Source organism: Odontesthes bonariensis, chromosome 5 (genome assembly GCF_027942865.1).
Source record: "Odontesthes bonariensis isolate fOdoBon6 chromosome 5, fOdoBon6.hap1, whole genome shotgun sequence".
Taxonomy (NCBI): Eukaryota; Metazoa; Chordata; class Actinopteri; order Atheriniformes; family Atherinopsidae; genus Odontesthes; species Odontesthes bonariensis.
Window position 1 is genome coordinate 18540003 of NC_134510.1, and position 19377 is coordinate 18559379.

The 19377-nt window shown below is 38.0% G+C and overlaps 1 long non-coding RNA gene across 1 annotated transcript in view; it reads right to left on the bottom strand.

Moving 5' to 3' along the window:
- LOC142380709 (uncharacterized) overlaps positions 1–19377 on the bottom strand; it is a 121733-nt gene that overhangs the window by 63781 nt on the left and 38575 nt on the right. Inside the window, exon 3 of the long non-coding RNA XR_012769866.1 lies at positions 2981–3110. This is a non-coding gene — a long non-coding RNA (uncharacterized LOC142380709). The remainder of the gene's footprint in view (positions 1–2980; positions 3111–19377) is intronic.

Below are 19377 nucleotides of genomic sequence, written 5' to 3' on the forward strand. Positions count from 1 at the left end.
TATCACTCTGTCATTATAGTGAACATATGTTGCCTCAGCAGGATCCAGACTGCTGGTAAACATGAAAGAAAAAAATTCTTGTTATGTGTATACAAAAACATGCAATATCTCTATGTGAGTTCATACACACAAACACATGTACATACTTCTATCCATGACTTCAGGGAATAATAAATTAACTTCAAGCGCCTATAGATTGTGAGATTTCAGCAATCCAATACGTTTATTTCAAGTCATGCAGTGGGGCATGGATGTAATAAACTTGGGCACAGCATTGCATTTGATGGATGTGAACTGTACAGTGATAATACCCTCTGAACCGTTGGCTACAATTCACAATTGCAAATTTTGCACATTCTGTTTCTCCATGAAATGGCCTCCTTGGCAGGGTCAATTTAACAGCTGGAGGACACATCATACAAACAAGCTTCTGCTTACACAACTGACTACAATTTTCTTGTTTGTTGCAAAACCAAACTCTTTTTTTTGTTGTTGTTGTTTGAATTTTTACAAACAACAGGTCAGATTTTGTGTTGATCAGGGCCTCATTTTCAGACATAAATCAAAGCAGATGGTCATCCAGTAATTCTGACACAGTCGGAATCTTGTGCCAGGCAATCTTTGGTAGCCTGGCCATTACACTGGCTATCTTTGAAACCCTCACAGTACACTTAGAACTGCCATTGTGGAGGCACAACAAAAGATATCATCAAAATTCCTCTGCATAATGAAACTGTGTGAACAGACCTAGGTCCCCACAACATGAATAATACCTTTGGCACACACGCACCTTTTGCAGTTGAACTTTGAAGGTTCATTTTAATCTTCTGTTTTCATGGTTCAGTATTTGATCGTTCTCTGCTGTCTGCATACACACCAAACGTGTTCTAATCTATGATATAAGTACGTAATTCTCTTCCTTGTTGGGACAAATCTATCCTGTATCATTATAACAAACAGCATGATGATGGAGGAACTAAGACACCTGTCCCTCAAGATTCCCAGGGGTATAACTTTCTGCACTGCTAACAGCAAACACTGTCAGGTGTTGTTGATTGGTATGTGAAACTGGAAGACGGCCAATATGTGTTTGAGTTCACATTTGAATCTTCCAACCAGAGTGGGGAATCCCCCTGCAGAGCAGACATGAATAACATGCAGGTGCAACTTAACATGATCTTTAACTTTTTTAGCTTCAGGGTGAATATTTTGCAATGTGTCTTTGGCACAGTTTTACTATAAAAATGATTATCTTGAAATCGGATTTTTGTGCAATAAGTCTGAAAAGACCATATTTCCTTTAGAAATGTGTGATAAAAATACATCAGCCCATTCCAGATATAATCTTATGACATTAAAACCTGAAATTGATATGTTCCTCAGGGAACACTATGGTAGGAAAGACGTAAAGGAAGGCTATGAAAGCAATAAAGCAGAACATAAAACTAGCATGAACTGTATAACGTGTTTAGACATGTCTCTCAATATTATCTTTACCCTGTGTGTGATGTTTAACAGTTTGTAAGATGATTTTAGAGCATCTGGTAAGCCACCGTGGGCTGCTCTCTAGCTCTGGTATGGTAAAAATGAAATTCATATTTTTCTCATTGTCACTCTTGCTGAGGTTTTTTGTTTTTTTTGGTCACCATTACCAGCTTGAAAAGTGTAACTGCAGTACTAACTGCAGTAATTACCCCCTCTAAGTTTGACAAGTAGCTTCTCACTGCAACGTGTGAGATGGTGAAGTTGGTTCAAGCCAGCTATCTTGTTGCAAGAGAAGCCACACCTACATCCAAAATGTTATCACACTATTAAGTCACACACAGAGAGGAAAAGTAAATTTGGAGACCATACAGTTCACCAAGTGAACTGTTTCACTTGTAACTCTGTTTTGTGTTGTTTTCTGTGTTTTGCTAGATCTTGAGACTATCAAAGTTTATAGATAGTCAATATTGTACATTGGCATGTTTGTATGTGGGACTTTTTGCTCACTGTAGTCAAACGTCAGCTATTTTTAATGCTAAGCAGCTAACATTAGCTAACTGCTATGTCGAGCACACAGTATTTAGAGTCAAATATGTTAAGTATTGATTGATGAAATTGAAATGAACTGGTCAGCTCATGTTGAGACTACAACATATTATATTCAGTGCTTACATATTATATTCATTTTATAAATGGTGGCAGGGCTGCACGGTGGTATGGTGGTTAGCACTGTCGCCTCACAGCAAGAGGTTCGATTCCCGGCTGGAACTTTTCTGTGTGGAGTTTGCATGTTCTCCCCGTATATGCGTGGGTTCTCTCCGGGTACTCCGGCTTCTTCCCACCGTCCAAAAACATGAATGTTAGGGTAATTGGTGACTCCAAATTTTTTGAGTGTGAGTGCGCATGGTTGTGTGTCTCGTTTGTCTCTGTGTCGCCCTGAGGTGGACTGGCGACCTGTCCAGGGTGTACCCTGCCTCTCACCCAATGACAGATGGGATAGGTTTTACATTTAGTGTGCATATGATAAAATGATATATTTAGAAAACTGGTCTGGAGCAAAAATCAATCCAGGGTCTGGTGGTCTCCACTCTAGGCACAGCACAGCGTAAAATCTGCTAAATTGGATGTGGTTGGAGTTGGATCGTCCAACATGTTGGTTGCACTGAGATATTCTTAAAGTTTGACTAAATTAATGTTTTCTAATCCTGTATGCAACTTCCTAGATTACAATTAGTGGAAATTTGCCCCTTAATTTTTATGTTGGTGACAAAACCTTTAGAAACTTTCGTCATTTAATCGCACTGGTGTTTAGAATCTGTCATTTTCCTAAAACACTGCTGAATTATATGTACATTAGTAATTTTTTGCATGTTTTTGTGCATTCAATGTAACCATCTAATTACATTTTAAAAAAAACAGGAGAAACAGTTGCAGTCACCTAAGAAATTATTTGTGCATATTGCCACTAAAACATACAGTAGACGGGTACCTTTACCTGTGCAGTTCAGTTCCATTCTTATTGTAGAGGTCTGGACTCAGTGAGGAATTTTCCATTGTTAATTAAACCGTCTGTCTTGGAGAGAACTAAGGTCATGATCTCCCAGACCTGACTACTCCCACACTCCCTGAGAAGAAAAGGCAGAAGAAAGAAGACTTAATGAAGGAGTAAAAAGATGAAATGGCTTAATGAACCGCCTAACGAGGCCTGCGGCCGTTTAATAAGGGCTTATTACAGCTTAATTAGAGCAATAATCCAGCTTGTTTGGAGTCATTCACTGTTGACTGTGGCTGATTATGTTTTTATGACAACTGGATAAACACGGAAGAATTGTCATACCATCGGAGAGAAAACAAGGTTAACAGTGTGCCTGTGTGTGTGTGTGTGTGTGTGTATGTGTGTGTGTATGTGTGTGTGTGTGTGTGTGTGTGTTGTAATGGATTCCAAAACTGATTAGGTGACTGCTTCAGCTGATGCTCCCAGTCACACAGAGATGCTGCTTTCATCAGCCAGCTTGATTTATATCTACCATCCTGTTCAAACACTCTTCCATCCTGAGCATCAAATCAACTAAGAGAGCTCCCTCTGATAGGGATAGGCAGCCAAGGCTCGGCTGAACGGTTGATAACCGGCCAGCAGGATGGAGGTTCCCCAGCTTCTCCTCTCCTGAAAAAGACCTTTGGCAATTCAGTTTGGCCCCTGGTCCTTGGGGTTGTGGGTAGAAACAGTCATATGCTTTGGAAGAAGAGCCACAATTTATTGACTAATAACATCAGTGTGTAGCTCCCACAAATAACTATAAAATCCTTTAATCGGGTCTGTTACACAAGCTAATGAGACACAAGGTTTTTTCGTGATTCATCTGAAAAATACACTCACTCACTGAATTCATAACCAGTGTTTTTTCAACAGACATTAGCATGACTCTGCTGAGACATAGACCAAGCATTGCACTCATGGAGCCATCTGAAGAGAGTGTAAAGTATACAAGGCACATGAGGCATCAACTTTTCATTATTCATACAGTGACGCCATCACCTACTTGAGGACTGAGTAAGGGAGCATAACTGCTGGTATTTGGAAGCCAAAATTTGCACTCATTGCTGTCGTTCTCTGCTCTGTTTCTGAATGATTCATGTTATATCAGTAATTCAGGATTTTAAAATTCACACAGTATTACTTCATGGACTCTACAATATACAGTATATTGGTCTTATCACTGACAGGAGGAAATCATCTTTCTTCTGGATCATGATTGGCCTGATTCCTGGTGACTCTGCTCTATTCTGAGACACTTTTTTAAGCAATTATTCTCCCATTATGAAAACAAAAATACATAAATTGGGACTTTATTGGTAGGCTGTCATGATCAGGATTGTTTTAACAAATCGTTTCAAATTCAAATGTGAAAATAAATAAAGCTAACATCTCAAGTTAAATTGGTCTTTGTAAGAAAAAAACAAGGGAAGCTTTCTCAGGCAAAATTCCTCCAGGTAAGAGTTTAGATATTTCTCAAGCCAGCATCTAGTGGCCAGTAAAGGAACACACTCTAAGAGAGAACAGAGATGGGGCCTTTAGCCTAATTTAGTGTGTTTGTGGGTTGGTTGGTAGCTAAAAATGACTCAAACAACTACACAAACACACACAAATTCATAGAATGAAACTGACACATATGCAAGTATGATTAGATTGCAACATTTTTGCCATTTGTGATTAAGATTACTTTATATAGAATCAAGTGATGTGACAGAAATTGACAGCCTGTACATACTGATGCATACAAGAAGATGTCATGTTGAACTCAGTTCCTTGTAAGAATTCATTTTTAAAAACTGCACCCTGTTGCGATTGCTGTGTGTGAGTGCATGAATATGTGTCTGGCATTTGCATTTAGGTCTTTTGTTGTTGTTTTTTTTTTCTTTCTTTTCTCAGTGGCACATCATTTATCACAAACCTACACCCAGAAGTTCTCTCTCCTTAGGAAAACACTGGCAACTAACACACCTTCTAACACTGTGGTCGTGTTTTCCCAACATGCTGTCACTTTCAGCATACGACACCATGAGTTTCACACACTTATATTTGAGTTAGTTGGCATTAACCTTGCCAGTTGGATTCATTTGGTATTCAGCCTAAGTGGCTTTAACTTAACCCTGCTGTAGTATCCCCCAGAAACTCCTGCCACCATGTTTTCAGGTTTCAGGATTTTAACCTGGTGCTTTCCACTGTGGTTATGATTTTCTAATGCCTTATACCCTGCTATTTTTCACTTTTTCTGTTAGTTTAAAGTTTAACACTAAGCTGCCACTGTTTGGGAATTAAGCCATTTAGCTAGAGGGCAGACCAAAATCACACTCCAGAAGGTTATTAAGTGATTTTACACTGGAACATCAGACACTGATGTGTGACAGCATTTCATGAAAAATGTTTGAACCCTGACAGTTAATGTTCATGGACCATGTCTCTGGCAAGGTTGCTCCTCTGCTAAAATAAAATCCCCTCTGTTCATTTCCAGAACCCCAAACAGCTGATGATTCCTGTAGACGGGCCAACTATTTCCTTTGCTGTCATATATCTTCTTCCCCCTCTAGACAAATGTCAATTTTATGTCAGAGGATTAGGGATGCCAGCTATTGTTCCGCAGTATGTCAATGATGTCAACTTTTCTGTGAGATGTAGACAGTAAAGCAGCTGACAATTCCGGCAAAGATGCCAAAACATCACACCATTCACCCAAGCACTTCCCAGCTCCTTAGCTCTGTCAGTTGTACTCTGTTACAAAAGAAGAAGAAAAGAATGATGTCATCTTTCCAAAAGGGATGTGAATCTCAGAGTGCTTATACAGAACTGCACTGAACTTTGGAAAATGATGATGACAATGATGATTATGATGGTGGTGGTGCTGATGAGGGTGCTGGTCAGCATGCTGGTAATGACAAGAGTGATGTCATCTTTGTTAAAGTTTTCTCACTTTCAGTTTGCAACTGGAGCAGCTCGCCACTTTTTTCTTGAAGAGAAAAGCGGCAGTGATTTCAGCTAATTTCCCTCTTTCATTTGTCTTTTAAATGTCATTATCAATGTGCCTATGGATATTAATAATATAAGTGCACAATATTGGAGATACAATCCTGTTTATGTTGAATTATTGCATTATATGGTGGTCTTGCAATGTTAACTAGCAAGTCGTATTCCTCCAATGTCATATAGACTACTTTTCTTCTGTTTTTTTGAAAAGCTGCAACAATGCAAAACCTTTAACACACTCTAAAACCGTCAAATGGTGATGGTTGGTCAGGAGCCCCAAGTGTCACTTTTCTTTTTTAAATTTGTTTTATATTGAATGATTAGTATCCCTTGTGTTGTATTTGTTGTTGTAGTGTTTATGATTATTTTTATTGCTTTTGCTTCTGTACAGCACTTTGGTCGACTACGGTTGTTTTAAATGTGCTCTATAGATAAACTATGACTATGACTGTATCATCTTGCTCTTGATAAGAACTACAGAAGTTTGGCCATATTTAGAATATTATATTTCAAATTAGTGACTTCCAGTTTCAGTGTAGTTTTTTTTTACTCAGAATTCAGTTATTGTTAATATTGATGATAGTTAGGTTTACTTTTTCATCTTCTCGGTTGAGAAGTATACATGTGCATTAATGTTATTATTTTTTTATTTACTTTGAATGACGTTTGCTCTGCCATTTTGAATTCTGAGTCCTTTACACCTCTTGCAATAGAAAACTGAGAAAAGTTCAACTTTTCAAACAGCAGCACAGGCAACAACCAATCAAATCAAGTAATTGGTTGCGTCTGAAGTAGTGACTGATGGTCGTTTCAATTCAGGCCAACCCACCGTCGAGTTTTAATGCACGGTGTCCTTGCCAATCCTGCCTTATCCTCGTTACAAGCATGTAGAACATATCTCATAGCTCTCATTGTTTCAAGTTTTTGGGATGATTTTTAAAGATTTTGTGTCAAAAACAGACACAAAGGGCTCCTAACCAAGCATCCACGTGTGGTAAATTGGCAGTAAGAAGGAAGTGCAACTTCACCCTTAGTTGGAAGATGACATACTGAGAGAAACTCCTAACAGCAAATATTGGGTGATCCAGTGTTATTGCCAGTGCTTGGTTGCACAAAGCCTGCAATCCTTTTGAGAAGTCCAAATTGCACGCCCCACTGCTGAAGAGGCCGTCCATTCTCTGATGTACAACTCAACACGGATGAGACACTGCGCTCACTGTTTGTATTCTTGTCAGAAGCAATTACTTCAACATGCTCAGGTTTCTTCTGTGAGTGAATTACAGCGTATCATCATCTTATTTTTTCCCCAAAATTGCAGCAATCATTGTTTCCATTGTTTTCAGACTTTCTTAATGTTCAGTCATTTCCAAAGATTCCCTGCTATTTTCCAGTTCCACCCCTCGGTGTTAGTTAAAACTATAAATTATGTCACTTTGTCACTGGGTTCTTCTCTCGTTATGGCTGAACTGATAGCAGATGCAAAATAGCTTTTGCTGTTAAAACATTTTAGCATAACACAGCTGACAATGTCAGAGAAAAAAATTAATTACTTTCTGTCCGTGATTCTTGGAGCTAAAAATCGTCATCACTTCTTCTGCTTCTTCTTAAGAGGTCACATCTTTTGCTTTTCAGAATCTGCTGAGCATGCAATATACTTTTTTCACTTTCCCTAACTGTGTAAAAGGAAAGCCTAAATTGTGTCTCACTCCCAAAAAGCATGGAAGGTATCTGTGTCTTTTTTTTTTGTTTCCACTAGTTTCTCTTGTTTTCAACAATGTCTCCCTTTTCCTACACTCTCCCAGTTACACCCGTGTGTGTAAAAATATATCCAGTTTTACACAGGGCATGATGTCATTCTGCCTGTGGGGCTTTCCCACATTCATGGCTCAGCTGATAACACATGTGGTGGAAAACTGTTAAAACACATGGGTGCGTAGCAGTTCTAAACTCCAAACCCATATCAACCGTCCATGAGAAACAGAGCAAGGAGGGGATTTGGCAAAGAAAACAGGGCCATTTTTCCCCCCCTGCCAGCAAGCAGCAGCTTTAAAGCTCATCAAGATTGTGATTACATTGGCTAAATACAATAACCCAGCCCATGTTGTTACAGGCAGGTTACAGCTGTGCCTTACTCCATGAAAACTCTAAAAAACATTTCATACTGTGCTAATACTCCTTACCTTGCTGATTTACAGAAATACAACTTCTACTTGAATAAATCTGCAAGCTTACTTCCACATTTGTCCGGAAAGTACAAACCACAAGGAAAAGTATGTGTGTGTCTGTATGTGGCGTTAAACTGTGGAATCGACTGGGGTTAGAGTACAAACAGTGTCCAAATATTTATTAATTCAAAACAAAATACAAGGAAATGATTTCGTCACGGTATGGGAATGAAGACAGGGGCGTTTGACTGTTACTTGGTGTTCGCAGGTACCATCATTATTTTTGTTTTGCTTTTTGAGGATAATTGGTAAATAATGATGAGTATGGGGTGATGGTGATGATGACCGATGGGGTGATCACGTGTGTATGGTATGTATGTGTGATATATAATAGGTGTAGGTAATGGCTATGTGTTGCAGTAATGTATAGTATAGGTAAACATATGAATACTGTTGTATGTATGTGTGATATATAATAGGTGTATGTTATGGCTATATGTTGCAGTGATGTCTATTATATGTAAACTTATGAATACTGTGGATGCAGTTGACTACAGAGTATAGTGGGAATTGAAAACATGTAAACTATTGCGGATTGGATGGGGGTGGGAGTAAATAAGCTTGTCTTCATCCCACTCCTTTTCAAGCTGGTATTCTATTGTTTAATTTATCATTTGTTGTTTTCTATGCCCAGTGGGCATAAGTGACTGTTATTTATAAATATATATATATATATATTTTTTTAATTTATTTTTTAAATTCTGGCTTGAAATAAATAAACAAATACAAATACAAATACAAATTTTGTAATGTCTTAGCATTGATATCAGGGAGATGTGACTGCAGTTGATCCACATTGGTGTGCAAACCAAACACTGCAGCACCAAAAACCCAGCACAAACACAGATGTTGCCACTAAGTTAGTCATGCTCTGAGAGAGGGTCGTTAAACATACTAACAGGGAGACTTTTTAGACATTTTTTCTCACCATTAGTCTCTTTTGCTACTGCTGCACAACAAAAACTGTTACATTTTGTCACACTATGTCAAACGGAAAATCTGATGAAGAGAATATAGAGAATATTATCTTAGGAAGCTGTGAAAAAAAGAACAAAGTGTAAGTGTGTTGAGCTGAAGGTTGGGGGATGGAGCAAATTCAAGTCTCACGGGTGCACTCACATGACAAACTTAGCAGATATGGACCCTCCAGAGGAAGCTGAACTTGTTTATGAAGGAAATGACATCATGGGGCTTGGCCCAGACAATGACATCATGCTGACAAGATTATGCCTGAGAGGGGGCCAGAGAGAGCAGTGTTTGCAGGCTTTATTAACAGATAAAAGGTGAACGAGTGCAACATGGTTATTTCAGTCTTCAAAGCAGACTGCTTATTGTTATGCATTTAGTAAATCAGCGCTAAGCAACACCAGCTGAGTTTAATAAAGGGATGTTATAACAGCTGCTTGGCCCAAAATTGTTACTTTCATGGCCAAAAATTGAGTGTAAATATGAGCAACGGACTCAAGAATGTGGGGAATTTGTTTTAACAGTTGCTTTGTGCCCTAATTATGTATAGTTTGATGTTCAAACTAGCTTCAGATCCACATTTCTGTTATTCTTACCTTCTTATGCAACCTATACATGTGGGAGTTTTGAGATATGCACCAAATAAACATTTAAAATAACCATAGAAAATAAGAAACTAAGATTGGGTTTAAGGAATGACTGACTTTTTTGGGTTGCAAATGAACATGAGGTTTCAGTTTCAGGTTAAAAGAAGCTCCATTGAAGGTGACAGGTTTGTATGAAATAAACAATGTCTAATAATAACTTAACCTATCCATCCATCCCACCTCCTTCAGTCTGACCATGTGGCTCTAAAATGTTGCCCAGTTTCGTTTTTCATTCCATCCATGACCACTAGAGGTCTTTTTTAATGTGATGAATGTGCATTTGCTGCAATGAGTGACACTGTCTCATGTGAACGCCAGGAGGTTTATTAAAAATATAACTTTACAATAAGCTTCTTGCACAAATAACCCAAAAGGCACTTTTTAGGTAATCCCTTATAATCTTAGAATATAGCATAATATAACTATAGAAATGTTGTTGTTTTCTTTACTATCATTCTTCATTGCAAGAATAAATCTAGAAAAATTGTACAGCTCTATAAAAAAAATGTGTGATGAGTCTGTGTATGCCAAAGCTTTTAATCTCTTATGCAACTTGTGATTTGAAGTAAAATAATGAACGGAGGCATAGAAAGATAAAAACAAATTCTATTCACACCTTTGAATTAGAAAAACATCTGATGAGGAGTTTCAATTAATGTCTATGAAGAGCATTTTATTTTCTTGAACAACATTGTTATGTTCTTTTTTAGTCTCTTAGATAAACAAGATTTCTGGTAAAGTTATTCAAAGATAAGCAACCCATTTCTGCTGTATTGCACCTTTTCTTTTATTGCTCCTGTTCCAAATGTACACAAGGGACCATAACAACTTTCCTACACAACATTCTGTTGCTCTGCACTTTTTGCAAACTGCTCTGTGATGACCTCTAATTATCCCGGGGATCGGGAAGACGTGATTGAAAATAAAATCGTTCACACCAAAAAAATGACTACAGGGGGTTTGGAAGAGCTTTTGGACCTCCCAAGTGCAGAGCTGGACTAAAGCCCCAAAACAAAGCTTGCTGCTGGGTTAAGGATTTTAGAATATGCCTGGGATTATGGAGCCAGAGAGCGAGAACATGCCTGGGGACAGTGGTGGAAAACTAATACTGATTTTGGCTAAAATGAAATATCAGATTTGTGTAGAAAAAAATAATAATTTGTCCAGTTTAAGAATAATGATAATATTCTAAGGATAATAATAATTATTCTTAGCTGTGGCTGTTTACCGTTAGCAGCCGTTAAAAGGTAACTGCTGTGTAAGTGTTGAGCCGGGGGGGGGGGGATATGCTATTGTTAGATTTCAGAGAGTATGGCTCCATTGCTGTAAAAATAAGAAATTTGAATATAGCATATGATTGTGATACAATAGCATTGTGATAGAAAAAAAACAGAATACAATTGACAAGGGTTGAATGAAGGTGTGCGATAAGTACTGTTTACAATAACTACAGCAAGTGGATCTCAGCTTGAAATGATAAAACATGTTGTTTTTTTTTTAGCTGTATACTTTTAAAAAATTTGTTAAACATGACCCATATTTACTCTCCTACATGTAGCAGGAGTGAAATACAGCTCATATGAGTACATGTTAAGTGGACTGTACTTAAATAGAGCTTTTCTTGTCTAGCTTATCCCTATAGCACTTTTACACTACAAGAATCATGAACCCATTCACAAAGCATACAGTACTTCATTGTCTATACAGTATTACAGACCATGGAGTGCTTTTTCTGTATCGCAGACATTCACACACATCAGAGGCAACGCAGTGTTCAGTGTCTTGCTCAAGGACACTCTGACTTGTAGTCTGGCAAAGCTGGGGGTCACACCGCCGACCTTCCGATTGGCAGACAGCTGCTCTCCCTTCTGAACTATAGCGTTCTCCTATCGTAGCATACGTCATTCACAAGTGTTATGTCTCAAGTGTAATGGTTACACAAATGGTTGAAAGAGCTGTAACCTTCAGCAGTGGGACAGTTGCGGTGGATTGCAGTGAGAGACAGCAATGTGAGCCAGAAACTTGGATAAATATAGTCACGAACAGGCTAATAAATTTAGCTTGACTAGCCGTGACTACACACTCAACACTTCTTGACTGTATCATATTATAAGGATTGAAAGCTTCTGTTCTTAGCAGGGCTTTAATTGTCTAAAATGTGCAGATTAGAAAGGCATAGCACACCAAAGGCTGTGGGGAGTTGCTGATCACTGGGAACAAATCATTGAGAAAACTTTCAAAAAAGTGTCACACACAAAGATGTACATGCACACCATATACGATAGCACTTGCAAAGGGGAAGGAATGTATAAATAATACCCTTGTGCAATACTCTATCACTCTGACAAATGCTTAATCCAGTATAGCATTTTTTTTTTAATTAGACTAAATGTAAAAAACAGCATGATTATGAAATTTCCATCTTTGACATGCTCATTGTCGTGACAGGTATTTCTCCTCACTGCCTGGCTTGTATTTCAGGTCGACCTTCAATTGCTTGTGTAAACTCCAGCCAGTGCCATTATAAGAAGCCTGGCTTTTAATTAAATCTTCTTTTTTATTTGAGGAAATACAATAAACTTTATGGTTACCACAGCTAAGAAATTAGAGCAAAACTCCTTCAGCACAACTACTGTTGGGAGGCAGCAAAATGGAAAAAAGAAGCTGACCTATGACTGAAAAGCAAATGACAGACACATTTATGTATACCTAAACATAAACTCATGAACAAACCTTCCTCCAAGTGGTCAAATAATATATTATCACCATTTGCATTACTGCATGTTTCTAGAACATGCCGATCAATGCAGAATAGAACATTACTATCAGCTATGGCAAGATAACTTCAAAATAAAGAGGGCTTCACTTCACTTGAAAAAAATTGGCTTGTACAATATTTTTAGCAAAAGGTGTTTTTTTTTTCCAAAAACATAAATCACTATGAGGGTTTTTTTTTCCTCTCAAAGCTGCATATTTCAATAATAATATTTCAGGCTACGTATTTTACACAAATACGGTGTATTTCTACTATTTTCAAAAGCCTGTCAAGGATTATTTTATCAGGTCCAATGACAAAGAAGTAGAGGGAGTTAATTTACACCAACAGAGTGGTCCCATCTGGCCTTATTAGCATACTACATTGCTAATGCTAACTTTTAATGGTGTGATCATCTCACACGCTCATTTTCACTGAATCGGTAATGAAAAAATTAGCATATTAGAACAACATATTGTCTCTCGCAAGCCCAGGGGCCTGATGCATGGTGGTGTCAGATTCCATTTCCGTCTTAAGCTGCAGTTTTAGCAATTAACAGTACTACTCATTCATACTGAGTAACAACAAAATACAATCATTCCTGTTGCACGAAAGGTGTCCCTAGTATCTTTCCTTGAACAGGAATGTAATGTAGTTTATTACCTGTTTTCGGTGAATAATGTCAGTCAAACCACTGATGCACTGAAAAAGTGTTTTCAGAAATATTAATGAAAAATAAAAAGCACAACACCATTTATATATGCCATTTATACATCCCAGTGAGCTTGTACAATAATGTTTTGGGTATGTTTTTTATCTCCAGTACCAATTTTTTTTTCTTATCTGGTAAAAGCAGCTTTTGTATCAACACAAGCAGTTTTATTTCTAATTTTTCTAAAGCGTGGAATTTCCACAAAAACTAGAATTTGAACTGCTCTGATCCCGAGTCAACTCAACCACCTGAACCACTACACATATGAAAACACTGTCTCCTCCACAATCTGTCACACTAATAAGTCACAGCATCTCCTCGTGTGAGAAGGTAGAAATATATGAATAAAATGCAAACACTGGCAACATCCTTTTCATTGTGCCATAAATCAAAAAGGGCTGGACGGGCGGGCGAACAGATAGATAGATAGATAGATAGATAGATAGATAGATAGATAGATAGAGTTCGGAAAGCATGTTTGTGGTCTTCAGTCACACATGTAGAGGTCTCAGACCACCAATGGAGCTGATAATAACTTGTTATTAAAGCAGAAACAGGCTTTCTTTTCAGCTCAGAGACAGAGAGAGCGGAACACAGGTGGGGAGAGAGCGAGAGGAGGGAGGGGGTCTACATATTTCACCCCCATTCACCTGCTGACATGGCCTCTCAAAGAAACCTTTCATTAGACTCTCTGAGCAGTCAGCTTAGTCTGCCCAATGCCGTCAATTTAGCTGTCATATTACACAGGCTCACTTTCTGCTCTTTCATCTGTGGGGACTTTTCATCTAATGATTTTCATTCGGGAGGATTGGCAAAAGAGGTGCATGTAAGAAACGCCTCAGAAGCTGAACCATCTAACACATCAGCTAAGTGATTTAAGATTTGCATGGTTAATCTGCACACATCTGAAGCCATCCTAGAAGAAAAGCGAGCTTGGAAAACATCTTGAAAGAGAATATTTGAACAGTTCATCGCTTGGAAAATTGATCAAATTCAACAAATGGGCCAAACAGGTTAGGTCACATCTTTCACATTTCTGTTACTCATCATAATTAAAAGGAGTAAGGATGGATCTTTGACTCCAGCACTGTCAGCAAAACTTTTTTGTTGTTGTTAATTAAACAAAGGACAACCATCCAAGTTCTCAAAATGATCCAAACCCTCAGATCATTGGGGTTTTCCATCGTGTAGTAACGTTTTCTGGCAGACGGATAGCCAGAAACGGCAGACGACACGTACTTTATTGCTTATATTCCTGCAAAATTTTTCAACTAATGGCTGATGTCTTTCAATTATTAATAGGCTGATACTGTGATAATGATGGTGGCATTGAAAAAAAAATACCAGAGAAGGACAACTGACTTTTTTTCAGTTTTCTTGTATGAATATCATATGCTAAGTTCATATATATTTCGTGGATATCCTTATTCACTTGTAGAGTGGAAAATAAATACCAACGATCTCTAAATGACTAAAACTTCAACTTTTCCATTAAAAAACTAAAACAAGATGGCTCCAGGTAATCAAAGTTTTGCAGTGGCCCTTCACCTAAACATCACTTTGCTTTCATCAAGGGTTTTTAATGCACATAATCAAATTGCACATTAGAAAAGGCTGATAGAAAGGCCAAATGTAAAAAAAGAAAAAAAAAAAAAAAAAAAAAAATGGGGGTATGTTTTGCCTGTTTTTGTGGGAGTTTGTGGGCATAAGAGAATATGGAAATAGCTTTCGTAAAAGCGACCGCTGCTTTGTTTATCATAGTCATGCTGAACATCACCTATACCACCACCCTCTGATGATACCACTCAGCAGAGTTTTTTCAATCCAAAGCAGGTAAGGGAACAGGTAAACACAGCTCAAAAGTCCAAAGAGAGCTTCTCATACAAAATGGCCCAAAATGTGGTCCAACATGACTGTAGCCTTTTGCCAGAAGAATGTTCAAACCCCCTTATAAAAGGAAGTGAAAGACTCTTGTTCCAAAAGGCATAAACATTTTTTTTTCTTGACAATGCATGGTCAATGCTACAGGCCCTTCTTGTTCTTTGTTTTTATAAAGTTATACAATTTGTGTGTGAATACTAAAGTAACCTTGTTTAAAAAGTATTAAAGAAATATGCAATTTTTAATTGAATGCCATTTGGAAAGCAAATTATCTTTGACTCCGTTAGCTATTCACAGTTACAGAAGTTATGACAGGTGTGCCCAAACTTTTGCATGCTACTGTACAAGATCTCAATGGGGCCTTTCAGAAGGTGATAATTTAGTCTGCCAACACCTCTTATGAATCATTAACTTAAGTGAAAGTTAGCCAAGCCAGATTTTTCACATGGTTAGTGAGAGGAATGCCAAAAGCACACAAGCAGAGAGAGGACAGAGAGGAAGACAGAGGCATACAGAGAGCAGACAGAGAGGGAGGGACTCTCAAAGCTTTCACCTTAAAATAGAGCACATCAATAACACTCTGATGTTGATGTAAGACTTGAGAGGATTGGGTGGTTTCACTTTTCACAAAACAAGCTCAAACTAACCTCCTGTTTCTTGCAAAGTGTGTCAGACCACCCACAAAACATATACAGACCCTATATACTCTACATGCAAAGAGTGGTTTCAGCAACTTCAGCAACTGGTTTCTACTTTATTTAAACAGTGTTAAACAGTCACAACTTCATATGTATATGGGCAAAACCACCTATGCACAAGCACCTTCCAGTTGTTAACAAAGCTTTATATCCAATCTGTCTCATTTTTTTTTTTTTCATTTTAATCTTACTTTATTACATTCTTACTTTATTTTATGTGTACGGTACATTTTAATGCAGACTTCAGCACTTTCTGTTTTAACCCAGAGTTCCTAGGTAAAGATAACATGAGTTTCAGAGAAGTGGGAAAGGGTGATGGTACACAGCACACTCACAAAGTGCACATGCACATACACACCCCGCCCTGTTTTCATTCAGACTTAACAGACCTGACAACCCAGAGACGCCATAAAACTGCACTGCCCCCACTGTTTCCGTGAGCTCTGCTTTACAGAAAATATCAAAGAATCTTACTCCAACAACAGAGCAACTTTGCATTCAGCAGTGAAAACATAGTCCGACTGAGTAAAATGACTGTTGCTCAACTGCGGCAGGTGATGCTTGAATAACTCAAACCACAGCGTGTGAGAGCTGCCCAACAGACTTATCCTGCATGTGAAAAGATGTGAATAAATGATCTGATGTAATACACCATCTAAAAGAAGAAGGGGGAAAAAAAAGCCTGTCGAATACATGTCACAGGAAGACTTGTTGTCACTGAAATAAGAATCATGTAGATAGAGATTTCACACTTTACATTTTAATGACACCTCACTGCTGATACTACAGAAAAAAAACACATCACACAAAGGAAAGAATAACACACCCAAAAATGTACTTTTGGAGAAGGAGAAGACAATGACGACGGGGAAGAAAAGTTCAATTCTTCAATGATAACATCATTCTATTTCTCCATTCTTGACTGTTTATAGGCTCTTGTTAGATTAGTTTTAAGTTGCTGATGAGTTAGTTTCAGGCCCATTGTTATGCTGTCCCTTTCAGACTGTTTTCACACAATGTTTTACAAAAAATGTTTTGTTGAGATGTTGCCTCTATGAATAGTTTTCTTTAAAAAAGGAAGAAGCTTGCAGGAGTTGCACACATTGTGTAAAATAAGAAAATTGCTTTCAGTGTAATGATGGGTGCACTGCACCAGAGGGAGAACAAACCTTTTACCTTTCTGATAATAGCAGAGCAAGTACATTATGTTTTGATACGAATAAAACTGAATTTAACTGAATTCATGGTTTCTCTTGCAAACTATGAGTGGGCATAACCTGAAGTAGGTGTGACATGGAGTAACTTTAAATGCTGCAAATGAAGATGTCATCATTTTACTGTTAATTTACATCACACCCACTGTAATTTTTTTGGAACAGTATATCATTGCATATTAGATTACAGTGTATTGCGGCATAATAACTGTTGGTGTGACTTAATTTCATAGTATCTACTAGCATGTATTTACAAAGGATAACACGACAGGTTTAGGGAGTAACAAAGAAACGTATCACTGTAAGACTGCTACTGTATGTAGCCATGTGCAATCCTACCCATTTAAAGTTTGTGTTCCCTGACAAAGTAAAAAAAAAGAGTAAAACAACTGAAAACCTATGGACAACATATTAATTATTATCATCACTTCACATGATGTGTACGTGCAGATCGTAAATTAGCCTTGTTTGAAGATTTTCATTTATTCTCATAACATTTAAACTAAACTGATAATAAATGTCAAATGTTTGTCAAACAAGGTTTACCACCAACCACAATGTGCCTCCTGGATGAGCACACGTCTCGTCGCTATGAAATGCACTAAGATACCGAGGTAAGTCTACACTAAATCAACTGTGATCTCTGACAGTGTACTCAGCAAAAGAGCAAATCACCACTGTTGTTTATTGTTTTTTTTCTCCTCATGCATCTTATCTGCTGTGTCTTCTGTATGCTGTATTTAATTCCGTCAGATTTACTCTGTTCCTCAATCTCCTTTCATTTCAAGCAACACGAGTAAGCTATCTACTGAGGCTGCTAAAGAAATCTAAGCTACCTAAGTTTCTATGTATCATAAAATCTTAATCCTATGAGCTAGATAGAAACAAATATTCACACATGCCCACGGACAGGCACAATCAAGGCTTGGCCACCCAGGATGAGAGAGAGAGAAAGATGGAAACTTTAACTGTGTTTACAACTTAGCTGTGGATTATAGGGTAGAATGAGAGAGAGAAGAGGTGGGGGAGCTTGTTTCAGTTGCTCAGCTGTAAACAATTAAAGTGCAGCCCCTCCCCTTCTCTCTTTACCCCCCTCGCACACACAGGCACGCACCCACATGCACAGTAACCTCTATTATCTTTATTATAACTTCCCTTCCTGATATATATTAGTTGTCAGCTTTACAGAGACCAAGCTCAACAGGTATATCTTGTTAAAATGCAAAGTGTGTGTGTATCTAGATAATTACTGAGCTATGGCAGGAGGAACTAAACATCTGCTATGAGGGCACAAGCTCTAAAGCACTCATATTCATATCTGATAGGGAGACTGGAAAAATGCACCTCTAAAGTTATGTGCAATGCATTGCAAATCATAAAGGCTGTCCACGCTCCTACACTATAGACCGGGGGCAAGGCGACTGACATGTCAGCAACATGGACTTTGACTGCAAAGAAAATCATTTTAAAAAGTTTGAAACCACTATGCATAAAAGTCAGCTGCAAACCATTTACTTTGGAAGCTGAGGACTCGCTGCCAAGTCTTAAACAGCATGTCTTATTGGCAAAGCTAACACACAGCTGAAAGTCCTATAGATGAAAGACCTACAGACTGTACAAGGCCTGAGGCCCATAAAAGCATTTATAGTGTGAACAAGGTTGGGAAGATTACTTTTGGAATGTAATCTATTACAGATAACAGATCACCTGCTTTAAACTTCAATCAGTGAGGAGTTTCTTTAGAACTACCAGGTCTGGGAGGATAAAAAGAGACTGGTTTTCCGGCGAGTGGAAACTAAAAATGAACTTGATTCTCGAAGAATCCTCCTATGGCAAACAGTGACATATAACAGACTGTTTTAAAGGCCTGGCTAAGGAAAACAGAAGTGATGCAGATGTAGTTCAATGATTGAACTTAAAAGCAAAATGCAAATGTTGCATTTCTCAGAATAGTAGCTTTGACTACACAGACCATTGATGTATCAGTTTTTATTAGATGCTCAAAAGGCAAGAGTTCATAAGACCATGGCCTGCACCCCGCAGTCTCTTTTGTACATTAAAAGACATTTAAAAAAAGAGACATATGAAGAAGTTTCAGTTTATAGATTAAATGTTGATATATGAATTTTTTAATATTTTAAACGTGGTATCACTTAGTTGGCTGCTTTGGAAAAAACAAAACTAACTACCCACACATCCAGCAGATACACATGAGCAAACACTTACACACACCACTGGTGTTTCCTGGGTAGCCTGCCAAGTAATGCAGATC